Consider the following 15,291-nt stretch of genomic DNA (forward strand, 5'->3'; position numbering starts at 1 on the left):
GATCCCAAGGAGGGTGATGCCGCTGATGGTTGGTTCTCTTCCTCCTTGTGAGTTTTTACATAATAAAATTGCGGCCTTAATTACGAGAGTTCCATTTTTACATAAAAAAATGGCTGGGATTTCCTTTCGTTATTTAGTAATACTGGGGTTAATGAGCTTAAAGTTCTTATGTTATTGATTTTGTTTTAATATGTGTCGCACGTGTGCGGCGTCGCGGCGAAAATATAAGTTTTTCCATTTTTAAAGAATGTAAATCTATTTCTATGTGGCAGATAATGGAAAGACAAAGAAAATCTTGTCTTTTTTGGTAGAAAGTGGAATGGGAGTCGCCACCTAGTATTTTGGTCACTAGGAACCCTAACTGGTCTCGGAGATCGGGTACGGGGACTGGTTGCGTAAAGGGAAGGTATTAGCACCCCAAATACGTCCTACCTAAGGTAAGCTGCATTGTTTTATTGTCTGATAAAAACTAAGGTGTTTTTGGGCTTCTAGTTGGTCTGTCTATGGTTCAAGAAAAGTCCTCCTCGGTAAGAAGGTCTTTATCTTATCGGGTAAAAACCTAACCGTTCTAATGTCTATACCAAAATAATATTTAGGAATACGTTTTACGTATAAATTCGTAATCCCAAATACTAAATGAAAACAAAAAGATTTTTTAGAATTTTTGAAATATTAGCCTAGTTCTCATTACTGGAATAAACTGGTTATTGAAGCCAAAATGCATGTTAATATATATATTATTTTGAAAATCTCCTTTGTTGTGTGAATATACGATGTTATAATATATATATATATATTGGAGAGACAAGGCCATATTTTAAAACAAAAACATTTTTGAAAAATTATTATTATTATTATTTTATGCTTTGACGAAAATCGAGTATTTTAACACTGAGTTTGTATTCTTACGGTATAAAAATACAACCCAATATTAATCCACTTTAATAAAAATATGCAGAAAAAAATCAACAATATTTTTAGGGACTTTTTATAATTTTTTTGAAAGCAAAAACATTTTTTATTCTGAGAATCTTTGACGTTTTGACGAAAACCGGGTATTTTTAACATTAGTTTTTGTATCTTTACGGTATAAAAATACCAACCAACATTAACCCATTCTGACAAAAATATTCGGAGAAATCAATAATATTTTTTTTTAAGATTTTTTCGAAATATATTTTTTTAAAACAAAATATATATATATATATATATATACACACACACATATATATTATAATGTATTATATTTATAATATATAATACTAATAAAAAAATTCAGGTTGGGCCGGCCCAAATAAATGGGCCGAACCCAACCCAACTGGAAATGGCCGGGTAGATGGGCCAAACATCAGCCCAAAACAGGGTTGGGCCGATCTCGGCCCGCAAGGAGGTTGGGCCGATCTCGGCCCCAAAAAAAATTTCCCTTTGGACTGGGCCAGACTCGGTCTAGCCCAAAAAATATAACAAAACTGGGCCGGAAACCCGGCCCAGTGCAAAAACCCAACGGGGAAGGGAATTATTTTCCCTTCCCCTACCTCCTGCATGCAGAACGATTCTGCATGCAGGAGGAAAACGAATATAATGGCAAACGAAAATGCAGGGGGAGAAGAATACCTGGCGCGGCGGAGGCGATGCTACTGGTCCGGTAACCTCTCGGATCGTGCTCGGTCTTCGTTTTCTCTAAGCTCTCCCACGGCTTCTGTCCTCTTCCCCCTCCTCCCAGTTTTGTTTCTTTGAGTTTTAAGTGTTTATTCCTTTAGTTCATTTGTTTCTCTCTCCTTCAGTTTCTCTCTCTCTCTTGGTCTCGGTTTTTTCTTTTCTTTTTCTCCCGTGCTTCAGGTCTCCCCCCTTCTTTTATAGGGGGGCAAAGGGCGCGGGGCAGCATGGGTTGAGCAGGGCAGCGTGGGTTGAGCAGGACAGCGCCGGTCGGCGAGCGTGGTTGATCAAGGCGTGACCCTCCTGGCTTCGCGTCGTCCGAGGTGTATGGGCTCCGGGTTTTGTCAGCGCACGCGAGGAGAGAGGGGCACCGGATGATTAAACAAGCTTTCTTCCCATGCTGCACGTTCGTGGGGGAAAGAAGAAAGGGGAACAGTGTCGTTCAAAACGGCACCGTTCGGTCCTTTTTTTTGTGTATGAAACGGCGTCGTTTTAGGGAAAACGCGCCGTTTCATTTAAAAATGGCGCCAGAATGCGCCAAATTTCAAATCAGCCCTCAATTATCTTTTGTTTCTTTCAATTGCGTCCCTGCCAATTTCGATCCTCGCCCCCACAGTTGGCCGCGTTTTTCACCTTGGTCCTTGGCCTCTGATTTATGCAATTAAGCCCTCAATTGATCAATAAACTTCCAATTTCTTCAATTACGCCCCTGAATCAATTCAAAACAGCCCCTTCTATTTACCCGCGTTTTCCAAATTGGTCCCTGGTTTCAGATTTTCACAATTGAGCCCCTAATTGGCCATTAAACTTCAATATTTATGCAATTAAGCCCTTGATTTGACCTAATAAATTCCAAAAAAATATATTTTGGCCCCACAACTTAAATTTCTTATAATTAAAGCCCAAATTGACTTAAAAATCAATTTTTCTTGCACTCAAATCCTCTATAAATTCAAATAAAATCCAATTAAGTCCATAAACATCCAAATTTGGGCTTTTCTCCTCAAAATTCAAATTTTCCTTCTCAACAGGGCTCTCATCCTTCAAGAATATACTGTCAAAAATCCAATCTTTATATTTTTTAACCTCCTTGACCAATCTTCCGACCATTTTCTGAGCGCTTCTGCCTCCTGTTATTTTTCTAACCTTCTTTGGCTATTTTTTTTTGTGGGGATCCAAAAATGGGTTACAACAGATGCCCCCTCTTTATAATGCTTACGGAGCAAGTGCGTAGTAGTAAGTTTTTATAAGATAATTCAGTTTGAAGTCCTGAAACTGATCTGGTCGAAGCTTGATCGATCTGAAACTCTTTCTTTACAGCAATCCTCTTCGGCCTAAAAAAATGGGATTCCATCTAGCGATTCCCTGAAAATGAAAAAATATGAGGTCTCTTCTGGCGACCTCCTTTGACAACTATCGAAATACGAGATCCCTTCTAGCGATCTCCTTTAATCAACTTGGAACCCCATCTGGCAATTCTTATATGAAATATGAGATATGAGGTCCCATCTGGCGACCTCCTTTGATGAATATCGAAATATGAGATCCCTCCTGGCGATCTCTTTTAACCAACTTGGAATCCCATCTGGCGATTCCTTTTAACAAGCATGAAGTATGAGGTCCCATCTGGCGACCTCCAAAATAGTGAAACACGAGATCCCTTTTGGCGATCTCAAACAACTTGGAATCCCATCTGGCGATTCCTTTTAACCAACATGAAATACGAGGTCCCATCTGGCGACCTCTAAATAGTGAAAAACGAGATCCCTTCTGGCAATCTCCTTTAATCAACTTGGAATCCCATCTGGCGATTCCTTTTAACCAACATGAAATATGAGGTCCCATCTGGCGACCTCCAAATAGTGAAACCCGAGATCCCTTCTGGCGATCTCCTTTAATCAACTTGGAATCCCATCTGGCGATTCCTTTTAACAAACATGAAATATGAGGTCCCATCTGGCGACCTCCCAATAACAAAATACGAGATCCCTTCTGGCGATCTCCATCAACTTGGAATCCCATCTGGCGATTCCTCTCCCTTTTCTTTTTACCGAATGCTATCGATGTCGCTCTTCCTGCTGGCAGGGTTTGAAAATTATTTTCTCTTCTTGTTGTTCTAGAATCAACTCAATGATTCATTATTCGTCCACAATCTTATTGGAATGCACTAAGATCTCCTCCTGTGACGATAAAAAAAACATACATGCAATGATTTATGATTAGATGCAATGCATGCATTCGTACCTGGTTTTTGAAATATAGGCCCCATCATCTTCTTCTGGTTCATGAAGCTCTTTCTTAATACGAGCTTGCTTTTGAAGTCGTATGTTGGATTCATCTCTCGTGTTGCCTCTTTTTATTGGAGAAGAATTCTTTGACTTTCTTCAAGTAGTCATTTTCTCAAAATGTATGACTTGTTATTGCCTTTTTGTCATGCTTTTGTCAAATGCTTTAGCTTGGTTTTCAAATCTATTGGTTTCCGTAATACTTTTTATAAAAACATCTTGTATTGCCCCCAACGTAGGGGTGTGATCCTAGTCTGAGCTTTTATATAGAGAAGAAATTCGTTCAGCCGATGCTAAACTTTTTAATAAGTGATGAGAATAACACCAAGACATGCACTGTTTGGATTAATGCGAAAATGATTGTTGTGAGATCAATGCAAGAAGAAAGAAATCAATGGCCAAACTTTGCTTTATTGATTTAAGGGCTTACATCAAGCATAATATCTTTTTACATAGTCAGAATTCACAGGTCGAGCTAAGTCTTCTCCATCCATTCTAGCTAACTTCAATGCTCCTCCTGAGAATGCCTTCGTTACTACATAAGGACCCTCGTAATTTGGTGCCCATTTGCTTTGATCATCTCCGGGTAATGACAATATTTTCTTTAATACTGCATGGCATAATTATACGGCATGGCATTGTGATTCTCTTTTGTGCAGGACGGTTTAATCAAGATCAGCCTTGGGGGCCCATTAGCAGTCTGTTGGATCCTGCAAACTCCTGCCATCTCATCTTGACCTTCCATCATGCTCACCTCACACCTGCTCTCCATGGGTTCAATCCTCAATTGTCCCATCTTCAACATTTTTGCGATCTTTTCGCAAAACTCTGCGCAATCCTCAATGTGATGTCCATCTCTTCCGTGGAACTCACAGTAGTCACCTCTCTCCAATTGCCTTACCACCTTTGCCTCTAGAAATCCTGATTGTACTAACATATCGTACAACCTTTTCATCGGCACCTTCAACACCTTGCCTTGATTTCCCACTTCAATCATGCCTATTCCACCACTATTTGGAGCATGCTTAGGCAATGTGTTTGAATTAACATTGGGCTTGTCTTCGAAGGATACCCATCCCATCCTAATAAGCTCCAATAACCTCTTCTTGAAGGCATAGCAGGTTTCAATCCCATGTCCGGGATTACCCCCATGGTACTCGCAAGTCAACTCAGGCTTGTACCAAATTGGGAATGGTGGTTGTAGTGATAGTGTAGGGATATAAGCTATTTGTCCAATGCTCAACAGTTTAGCATACATGTCCTTTAATGGCATGGGTAATGGCAGCAGTTGTTCTGAAGTGTATCTTGGGTGGGGTCTTTGGTAGTGATTTTGGTAGTTTGGCTGGTTATTTGTTCGGTTAGGTGAAAAAGGTTGGTTAAAGTTTATGCGTGAGAATTGAGAGGTAGGTGCTTGTGGACTACGGAAATTTACTTTTTTGCCTTTGTACCCGTCTTCCAAATTGTTAACGTCACCTTCTCTTTTCCTTCCAATAAAGCCTTTCTTCTCTAAAGGCTCCGCTATGCGCCCAGCTTTAATTCCTTGCTCTATTCTTTCCGCCACACGTACAACATCATAGAAATGTTGAGATGAGCTACCCATTAAATGCTTATAGTAAGGTGCCTTGAATGTATTGGCGAACAAAGTCACCATCTTTGTTTCTATCAAAGGGGGTTGCACATGTGTGGCCTCGTCCCTCCATCTTTGCGCATAAGCCCTCACTGACTCTTGGCTTCTCTTTTCCATTGACATGAGGCTCGTTCGATCTGGAGCAATTTCCAAATTGAACTTGTATTGCTTTAGGAAAGCCTCCACTAAGTCCTTCCATTTCTTAATCTTGGCATTATCCAGCCTCATGTACCAACTTAGCGCAGATCCTGATAGACTGTCTTGGAAAAAGTAGATCAGTAACTTATCATCATGAATCACCTCAGCCATCTTATTGCAATAAGATCGAAGGTAAGTGTTTGGGCATTCCAACCCAGTGTACCTTATAAACTCTGGTATCCTAAAATCTTTTGGTACCGTGATGTTTGGTACCAAGCATATTTTCGACGCTCGCATGGGGTCAAACCAATCATTTCCCTCGACTGCTCTTAACCTTTCTTCCAATGCTGATATCTTGTCATCATTCATAAAACCAGTGGAGTCGCCATTCTGTCTCACGTGTGCGGCGTCGCGGCGAAAATCTAAGTTTTCCCATTTTTAAAGAATGTAAATCTATTTCTATGTGGCAGACAATGGGAAGACAAGAAAATTCTTGTCTTTTTTTGGTAGAAAGTGGAATGGGAGTCGCCACCTAGTATTTTGGTCACTAGGAACCCTAACTGGTCTCGGAGATCGGGTACGGGGACTGGTTGCGTAAAGGGAAGGTATTAGCACCCCAAATACGCCCTACCTAAGGTAAGCTGCATTGTTTTATTGTCTGATAAAACTAAGGTGTTTTTGGGCTTCTAGTTGTTGGTCTGTCTATGGTTCAAGAAAAGTCCTCCTCGGTAAGAAGGTCTTTATCTTATCGGGTAAAAACCTAACCGTTCTAATGTCTATACCAAAATAATATTTAGGAATACGTTTTACGTATAAATTCGTAATCCCAAATACTAAATGAAAACAAAAAGATTTTTTTAGAATTTTTGAAATATTGGCCTAGTTCTCATGACTGGAATAAACTGGTTATTGAAGCCAAAATGCATGTTAATATATATATTATTTTTAAAATCTCCTTTGTTGTGTGAATATACGATGTTATAATATTTATATATATATATATATATATATATATATATATATATATATTGGAGAGACTAGGCCGTATTTTAAAACAAAAACATTTTTGAAAACTTATTATTATTATTTTTTTATGCTTTGACGAAAATCGAGTATTTTAACACTGAGTTTGTATTCTTACGATATAAAAATACAACCCAATATTAATCCACTTTAATAAAAATATGCAGAAAAATCAACAATATTTTTAGGGACTTTTTATAATTTTTTGAAAGCAAAAACATTTTTTATTCTGAGAATCTTTGATGTTTTGACGAAAACCGGGTATTTTTAACATTAGTTTTGTATCTTTACGGTATAAAAATACCAAACCAACATTAACCCATTCTGACAAAAATATTCGGAGAAATCAATAATATATTTTTTAAAGATTTTTCGAAATATATATTTTTTTTTAAAAAAAAAAAAAAATATATATATATATATATATATACACACATATATATTATAATATATTATAATTTATAATATATAATAAAAAAAATTTCGGGCTGGGCCGGCCCAAATAAATGGGTCGAACCCAACCCAACTGGAATTGGGCCGGGTAGATGGGCCAAACATCAGCCCAAAACAGGGTTGGGCCGATCTCGGCCCGACAAAAAATTTCCCTTTGGACTGGGCCAGACTCGGTCTGGCCCAAAAAATATAACAAAACTGGGCCGGAAACCCGGCCCAGTGCAAAAACCCAACGGGGAAGGGAATTATTTTCCCTTCCCCTACCTCCTGCATGCAGGAGGAAAACGAATATAATGGCAAATGAAAATGCAGGGGGAGAAGAATACCTGGCGCGGCGGAGGCGATGCTGCTGGTCGAACGTCCGTGTTGATGGTGCTGCAGCGGAGGTTGGTGGCTCAAAGCGACGGTTCCCAACGGTCCGGTAACCTCTCGGATCGTGCTCGGTCTTCGTTTTCTCTAAGCTCTCCCACGGCTTCTGTCCTCTTCCCCCTCCTCCCAGTTTTGTTTCTTTGAGTTTTAAGTGTTTATTCCTTTATTTCAGTTGTTTCTCTCTCCTTCAGTTTCTCTCTCTCTCTTGGTCTCGATTTTTTCTTTTGTTTTTCTCCCGTGCTTCAGGTCTCCCCCCTTCTTTTATAGGGGGCAAAGGGCGCGGGGCAGCATGGGTTGAGCAGGGCAGCGTCGGTTGAGTAGGGTAGCGTGGGGAGCAGGACAGCGCCGGTCGACTGGTCGGCGAGCGTGGTTGATCAAGGCGTGACCCTCCTGGCTTCGCGTCGTCCGAGGTGTATGGGCTCCGGGTTCTGTCAGCGCACGCAAGGAGAGAGGGGCACCGGATGATTAAACAAGCTTTCTTCCCATGCTGCACGTTCGGGGGGGGAAGAAGAAAGGGGAACAGTGCCGTTCAAAACGGCACCATACGGTCCTTTTTTTTTTGTGTATGAAACGGCGTCGTTTTGGGGAAAACGCGCCGTTTCATTTAAAAATGGCGCCAGAATGCGCCAAATTTCAAATCAGCCCTCAATTATCTTTTGTTTCTTTCAATTGCGTACCTGCCAATTTCGGTCCTCGCCCCCATAGTTGGCCGTGTTTTTCACCTTGGTCCTTGGCCTCTGATTTATGCAATTAAGCCCTCAATTGATCAATAAACTTCTAATTTCTTCAATTACGCCCCTGAATCAATTCAAAACAGCCCCCTCTATTTACCCGCGTTTTCCAAATGGGTCCCTGGTTTCGGATTTTCACAATTTGGCCCCTAATTGGCCATTAAACTTCAATATTTATGCAATTAAACCCCTGATTTGACCTAATAAATTCCAAAAAAATATATTTTGGCCCCAGAACTTAAATTTCTTCTAATTAAAGCCCAAATTGACTTAAAAATCAATTTTTCTTGCACTCAAATCCTCTATAAATTCAAATAAAATCCAATTAAGTCCATAAACATCCAAATTTGGGCTTTTTTTCTCAAAATTCAAATTTTCCTTCTCAACAGGGCTCTCATCCTTCAAGAATATACTGTCAAAAATCCAATCTTTGTATTTTTTAACCTCCTTGACCAATCTTCCGACCATTTTCTGAGCGCTTCTGCCTCCTGTTATTTTTCTAACCTTCCTTGGCTATTTATTTTATTTTATTTTTTGTGGGGACCCAAAAATGGGTTACAACAATATGGTCTCTCATCTTTGAGATTTATTAATCCAACCATTCTTCTATTAGTCCATCCATATCGTTAGCCCTTTCCTCACTAATGCTATAGTTCTGGTTATTAATTTTGAGATATTCTCTTCTATGTTAAAAAAAATTCATAAAAATAAGAAACGGATTAATAATTTAAAAGGACTAAAAAATAGAAGAATAAATAAGATTAAGGCCTACCACTGATTCTTTTCCCTCAAATGTAATTGATCATTTTAGAAATTAAATAGAAGATTAAACTCGTAAACGCATAAAATTAACACTGTGATCAATTCACATTGAAAAGAAATAACTAAACTACACTAAAACAGAAAAAAAGTTTTTCATGGGACAGGGAACTCTCTGGTAACCAAGTTAACAAACACACATGAGAAAAATACCTTTTATCCCTTTTTCTTTTATATTTTTACTTTCGTTTCCTTTAGTTTTTAGCATTTTAGGTTCTGGTCCAAGATTCATTTTGTTGAAACAGAAAGAAAGTCACTAAATATTGGGTAAGGAGAGAGAAAGATATAGGTTGCCACAATTCGACAAAAAAAACAAAAAGAATCTTAGTAATAATGGGTTCCACTTGCCAAGAGTGGTTTCGTTGGGGTTTTACACTCTTCATCTTATAAAAAAAAAAAAAAATAGATCAAAGCTTGGAAAGTTTTTTTAAATTTGATGATTTCTTAGTTTTTTGACCGGTTAAAAGTTGTTTTGATTCTCAATATGGATTTATTAAGAATTGTGGGGGTATTTATTAGGTGTTTTCAAGTGAAAAATAACAAACAAAAAAATATAATTTTTTGGGTTCAAAAGAATGAAGCCTAACTTTCAAACCACATAATTTGGCTGGAAAGGTTACCAATTTATCTCAAATATTTTAAATTGCATTTATCTTTTTTTTTTGATTTAATATTTAATTATTATCAACAAATATTTTAAATATTTATCAGCGTATATAATTATTGATTTATTTTATTAAATACATATGTAAAATTTTTAATTTATAGTTAGTTTTTGTATACACTAAAAAAACATTAACAACCCTTATATTTTTTTTTACTAGAAAAAATAATGTTTGATCTTGCTTGCTATGAAGTTGTTATTTAGGTTATCGTGTATTGAAGTAGTTGAGTTTTAGAGGTGAGTGTGATAGGTAAAGATATATATGTTTTTTGTTTTGAAACTTTAATTTCAATTTAAAACTATTTAAAGTGGATTAGAATTGATTTTAAAGTTAAAAATGGGTCTATAGAAACTATTAGTATGGGTTTGAGGTTTTTATGCTGAAAATGATTGAAAATAGCATATTGGATACCCTCGATTTTCTAGCTATCGAAGCGTCGCTTAGAAAACATAGTAGGAATCATACCCACAGTGTAGTTCGGGTGAATTGGCTAATTGATCAATAAAGGGTTCTATGAATCTACTTGACTACAAAATTAACCTTCTCCAGATCTGGTCATAGTTTTCTGGATAATTCAGACTCATTTTTTTAGATAACAAAAAGATTGTTGTGACCTGAAAAAAATGAAGTCGAGATGAAGGTTTACAAGGTCAAAGACAGTGATCAAACACTCATAAATGCAATGAATCAGCTTGTTTTGAACTTCCCAAAGATACACCTGTTCTCTACCTCACTTATTTTGGGACCCCTTATATCTCAGAATGTCTTCAACAAAGCATATTCTCCTTCTTCTTCGTTTTTTAATCGTTTGATATGCATATTAATTCAACATTACGTAAGGCTTTTATGAATAAGGGGGCTATTCACACAAAAGAATAAAAAGCCATAACAAATGTGCAGCAGACATCCATCAAAGCAAGAAATGCCCATTTTCAAGAACTCTAAGCAACTCCTGAATCATTATAAGAAGCACAATACTGTCCAGTTGTTCTCATGAAATTATTTTCCTCTAACCTCATCAACAATTCATTGAGAATCCCAATAACTGATACAGTCACTTAAAAACCTGAACAAAACCCTCAAATATCAAATCTTTATATGTTTGAATATCTAAAAAGAAGAAAAAGCAACAATTTTCAAACTTTTTTCCTCCATTTAAAAAAGTGGGGGAAAAGCAATATAGGTCATGGATTTCTTTTCCTTTTTTGTTATATGGACAGTAGTTAGATCTCATTAAAGCAAATAATTCATCAATCATAATCAAAACTCAAAACAAAGCATGCAAGTACACCATGAATATCATTGATGGTAAAAAATTAAAAATGATGTGTAAATTGAGATGGAGAGCTAAATAAATAAAAAGACAAAAAAAACGGAGGATGCTCTATTCATACATCAATCAAAGAATGTGTGGAACCAAGTAAAATAATGAACATCCAAAAGCTGAGTTTGAAAGTGATGAATTAAGATTTTATTTGTATGTTTTTTTTATAAAAATTCAAAGAAAAATCTATAAATTTAAATTTTTAAAAATATAAACATGCTCCAATAAAAACCTGTCAGGTCTGACGCTAGTCAGATCTAGCATGTTTTTATTATTGAAGAAATGTCTTTATTAAAAATTCATAATAAAGTTGAAGAAAATTTTTTTTATTGTGAATAAAAAGAGTTTACACATGTTTTTAATCAAAGCAATCAAAATTATATACAATAAAAAAAATGTGAAAATGCAAATCAAAGAATAAATCAAGAAACTAAGTGATAAATACGGTTCAAAATATATGATTTCATGTAACCAAAAAATTAACAATCTAAGTTCTATCAACATAAAATAATTTCCCAGTATCCTTTTTTTATTATTAATTGTCAATCAAAAATATGTTTGTGTTTGATATTGTTTTTCCACCTTACGTTCGAATACATTTTAAAAATATATTTGTCTTGTAAAAATATCAAATTAATATTTTTTTTAGTGTTTTTTAATGTTCTCTTATAAAAAATCTAAAATAATATTTTTATGCATTAAAAAATCACTTTTAAAAAGAACTTTGTATCACAATATTAAACACACACTAAATATCCATAGACTCCAAAAATATGAAATAACCATAAAAAAAAACATATTCTTAATTAAATCCTTTTTATACTATTATTGTGATTTTTAAAATTTATTTATTTATTTATCAGAATGTTTATTTTTTGAAGAAAAAAAAGTTATGAGAGTCATAAAAAAAATTAATTAAAAAAAAATTAATGGTTTTATAATTATGCCATGAATGTATATTTTTTTATGTAATCATGCAGTAATAAAAAGGTTGTGCAGAAAGCCAAAAATCAAAATTTATTCTAGAGCCAACGGAAATAAAGGTCGCGAAGAGGGTGATGCCGCTGATGGTTGGTTCTCTTCCTCCTTGTGAGTATTTAATGGTGCTGCAATTAATATCAACCGCATTACAGTTGAGGTAGGCAATTAATGGTGCTACAGCAGGAAGAAATATTGGATTATCTCTTGGAGTCTTCGTCTATGCTATCTTAATTACGGGTAGAAAGTGTCGGGAGATGAGTGGCTGGGATTCATTCATGAATAGCGGCCTTAATTTTGACATAGGGGCGTTAAGAATTTTCATTATTGGACGGAGAATCATTTTTATGAGTTTGCATTTGGTGTTCGAGCTATGGTGGCTACATTATCCTAGAGGTTGGATTCAGTTTTGTTATACAAGCACTAATATATTAAAAATTTTAAAAAATTAATAAAAAAAACAAATGAGCATAAAAATCAAAATATAAAATAAATTAGAGTATAACTAAATTTTTTTTCAATTGAAGGATTAGCTGAAAAGAAAAATAACTTGAACAAAAAAAATATAATGAGGACAAAATTGAAATAAATAACACATTATAAAACTTGGATTGAATGGTAAGATTAAAAGCCAATAAAATTTTTATGAAAGAGTTAAGGAAAAAAAATCCAAAGAATATAGACCAAATAAAAAAGGAATATGTGAAAATTCAAAAACGAAGGACTTAATTGAAAAGAAATAACACTTATACAAAAGGGCAAAAGGAAACAAAAATATAAATTGAGGATCAAATTGAAAAGTATAATATATTATAAATTAGAATTGAAGGACTAAATTAAAAAGAAATAAAACTTTTATTAAAGGCTCAATGATGAAAATAAAAAATCAAAAGAAGAAGGACCAAAACAAAAATACAAAAAACAAAAAAACTAATATGCAATTTTTGGGGGAGCAATAAAAATAAAAGACCTACTAACAACAAAGCTATAATTATTGAATTGTTGACGGGAGGTAAAGAGGTGATTGTTGAGTGGTTGTTGAGGCTGCTGGTATGGGTGGTGGATATTGTGGTGGTTTAATATGGCTATTTGGGTTGGAGTGAAGGAGTGGAGTTGTTGCAACGATGACAAAGGGGCTAGTTCATTGGTTAAGGTTTCTGACAAGGTGAGGGCGATCAAGAATTGAGGTTTTTGTATTGATAGATATGCAGAAAAAACTCCAATCTTGAAAGCAAAAAATGGCTTCACTAGTAGGAAAGGAAGCTATGGGGGCGGCAATACTAAATTGCATGATCTTGTGTATCTTATTCCTTGCCAGTTTTTAATTGGAAACTTATAAATCTATGGAAAATTGAAACGTGCACCGGAGAAGTTGGAAATATATGTTAAAATCAAAGCTTATGAGGACATAAGTTTTTAACAAAAATTGAGTATTTCAATAATGTCTTTCTATAAAAGTAGTGTTGGCACCTCAAGAATAATCCTAATGGTTTGTGTAGGAGAGTGCTTATTATAGAATGTATATCATGTATATCTATACATAGGATATTAATGTAATGTAGGATTAATCCAATGTTGTAATCCTTATGGTTACTACTGTATTCTGCCCTACATATATAAATAGGAAAGGTTGGCTAAGGCTAAACCTAAGACATCCAGTTATTCTCAACTTGGTATTAGAGCCAAAATAAATTAAAACACTTCTCCTCCTCCTTTGCAATGGATTCTTCTCAGCCGGCAGCCTTCTCCTCCTTTGCAACAGCACCTATTGTCCCACCTCCTTTGTTGCAATTTTCTTCTTCAACCGCAGGACAACTCTCTTCTTCAGCCTCAATTATGCAGTGGCCACAACACATTAATATTGGCCATGCTCTTCTCAATCCGGACAATGCTCCTCTGCTCAATCCGGACAATGCTCCTCTGCTGCCATCTTCGTCTGCTGAAAATACAGCAGCCTCTGCCGTGGCAATTGTGTCCCTCTCACACACTCATCAGGTCATCTCTCTGAAATTAATGAATACTAATTATTTGTATTGGCGAATGCAGATGAAACCATACCTCTTAGGCCAAGGAGTTTTCGGCTTTGTTGATGGCTCAAACTCCTACCCCTCTCCACATATTCTTGTTGCCGATGGTGCTACTCTTCAGGTATCTCAATCCTTTCTTCGTTGGAAACAACAGGATCAACTAATTCTAAGTGTCTTGCTCTCTTCGCTATCCATGGAAGTTCTTCATCTTGTTGTTGATTGTCCAACCTCATGTTCTGTCTGGCTCACACTTGAGCAAGCTCTAGCCTCTATATCCAATTCCCGTATTATGCAATTACATGGCTCCCTTCAAGACCTTCGACAAGGTGATGATTCGGTAACTCAATTTTTGCAAAAAGCTAAGACTTTATTTAATGAGCTAGCAGTTGCTGGCCGGCCCATCTCGCTAACCGATTTTAATCTCTATGTATTTCGTGGTCTTCGCGGAGAATTTAAGGACTTAGTAACAAGTCTTATTACAAGGGCGGATCCTCTACCATATGCAGATTTTCTTAGTCATCTGCTAACTCATGAATTTATTCATAAAACCTCTCATTTGTCTATGGGATTTGCTGCCATTCACACACCATTGCTGCCCATGCCACCTTCAGCACTACTGTCTCAACGATACAATTCCGCTAAGTTTGGACGACATAGGGGACGTTCCTATGGCAGCTGGCGTTCTCCTTCTACCGCTCACAGAGGCGCTCGAAATACTGGCTACATGTCTGATTTTTGTAACTCTCAAACCAATTACAATTCTGCTCCTCAGTATGGCAATGAAAATAGGCACAGCAGCTGGCAAGGAAATTGGCAGCGCCGAGGATCCAATTCCCGCTGCCAGCTATGTAACACTTTTGGACACACTGCTCCTCAGTGTTCCCAACTTCAGCAACGCAGCCATGGACAGCAACATAGTGCCAATTTGGCATTCCATAATTCTGCCTCTGCTGCTGAATGGTTTCCGGACACCGGTGCAAACCAACACGTCACACCCGACCTTGCAACCTTGACTGCTTCAGAACCATACAATGGTAATGATAATTTGCATGTTGGTGATGGTAAGGGACTTTCCATATCTAATATTGGCCATACAAAAATATATAACCCACATCGTTCATTCACTTTATCTAATGTTCTACATGTTCCTGCAATCACGAAACCTCTGCTTTCTGTTCAGAAATTTTATCTCGATA

This window comes from Populus alba, chromosome 17 (assembly GCF_005239225.2).
Source record: "Populus alba chromosome 17, ASM523922v2, whole genome shotgun sequence".
Taxonomy (NCBI): domain Eukaryota; kingdom Viridiplantae; phylum Streptophyta; class Magnoliopsida; order Malpighiales; family Salicaceae; genus Populus; species Populus alba.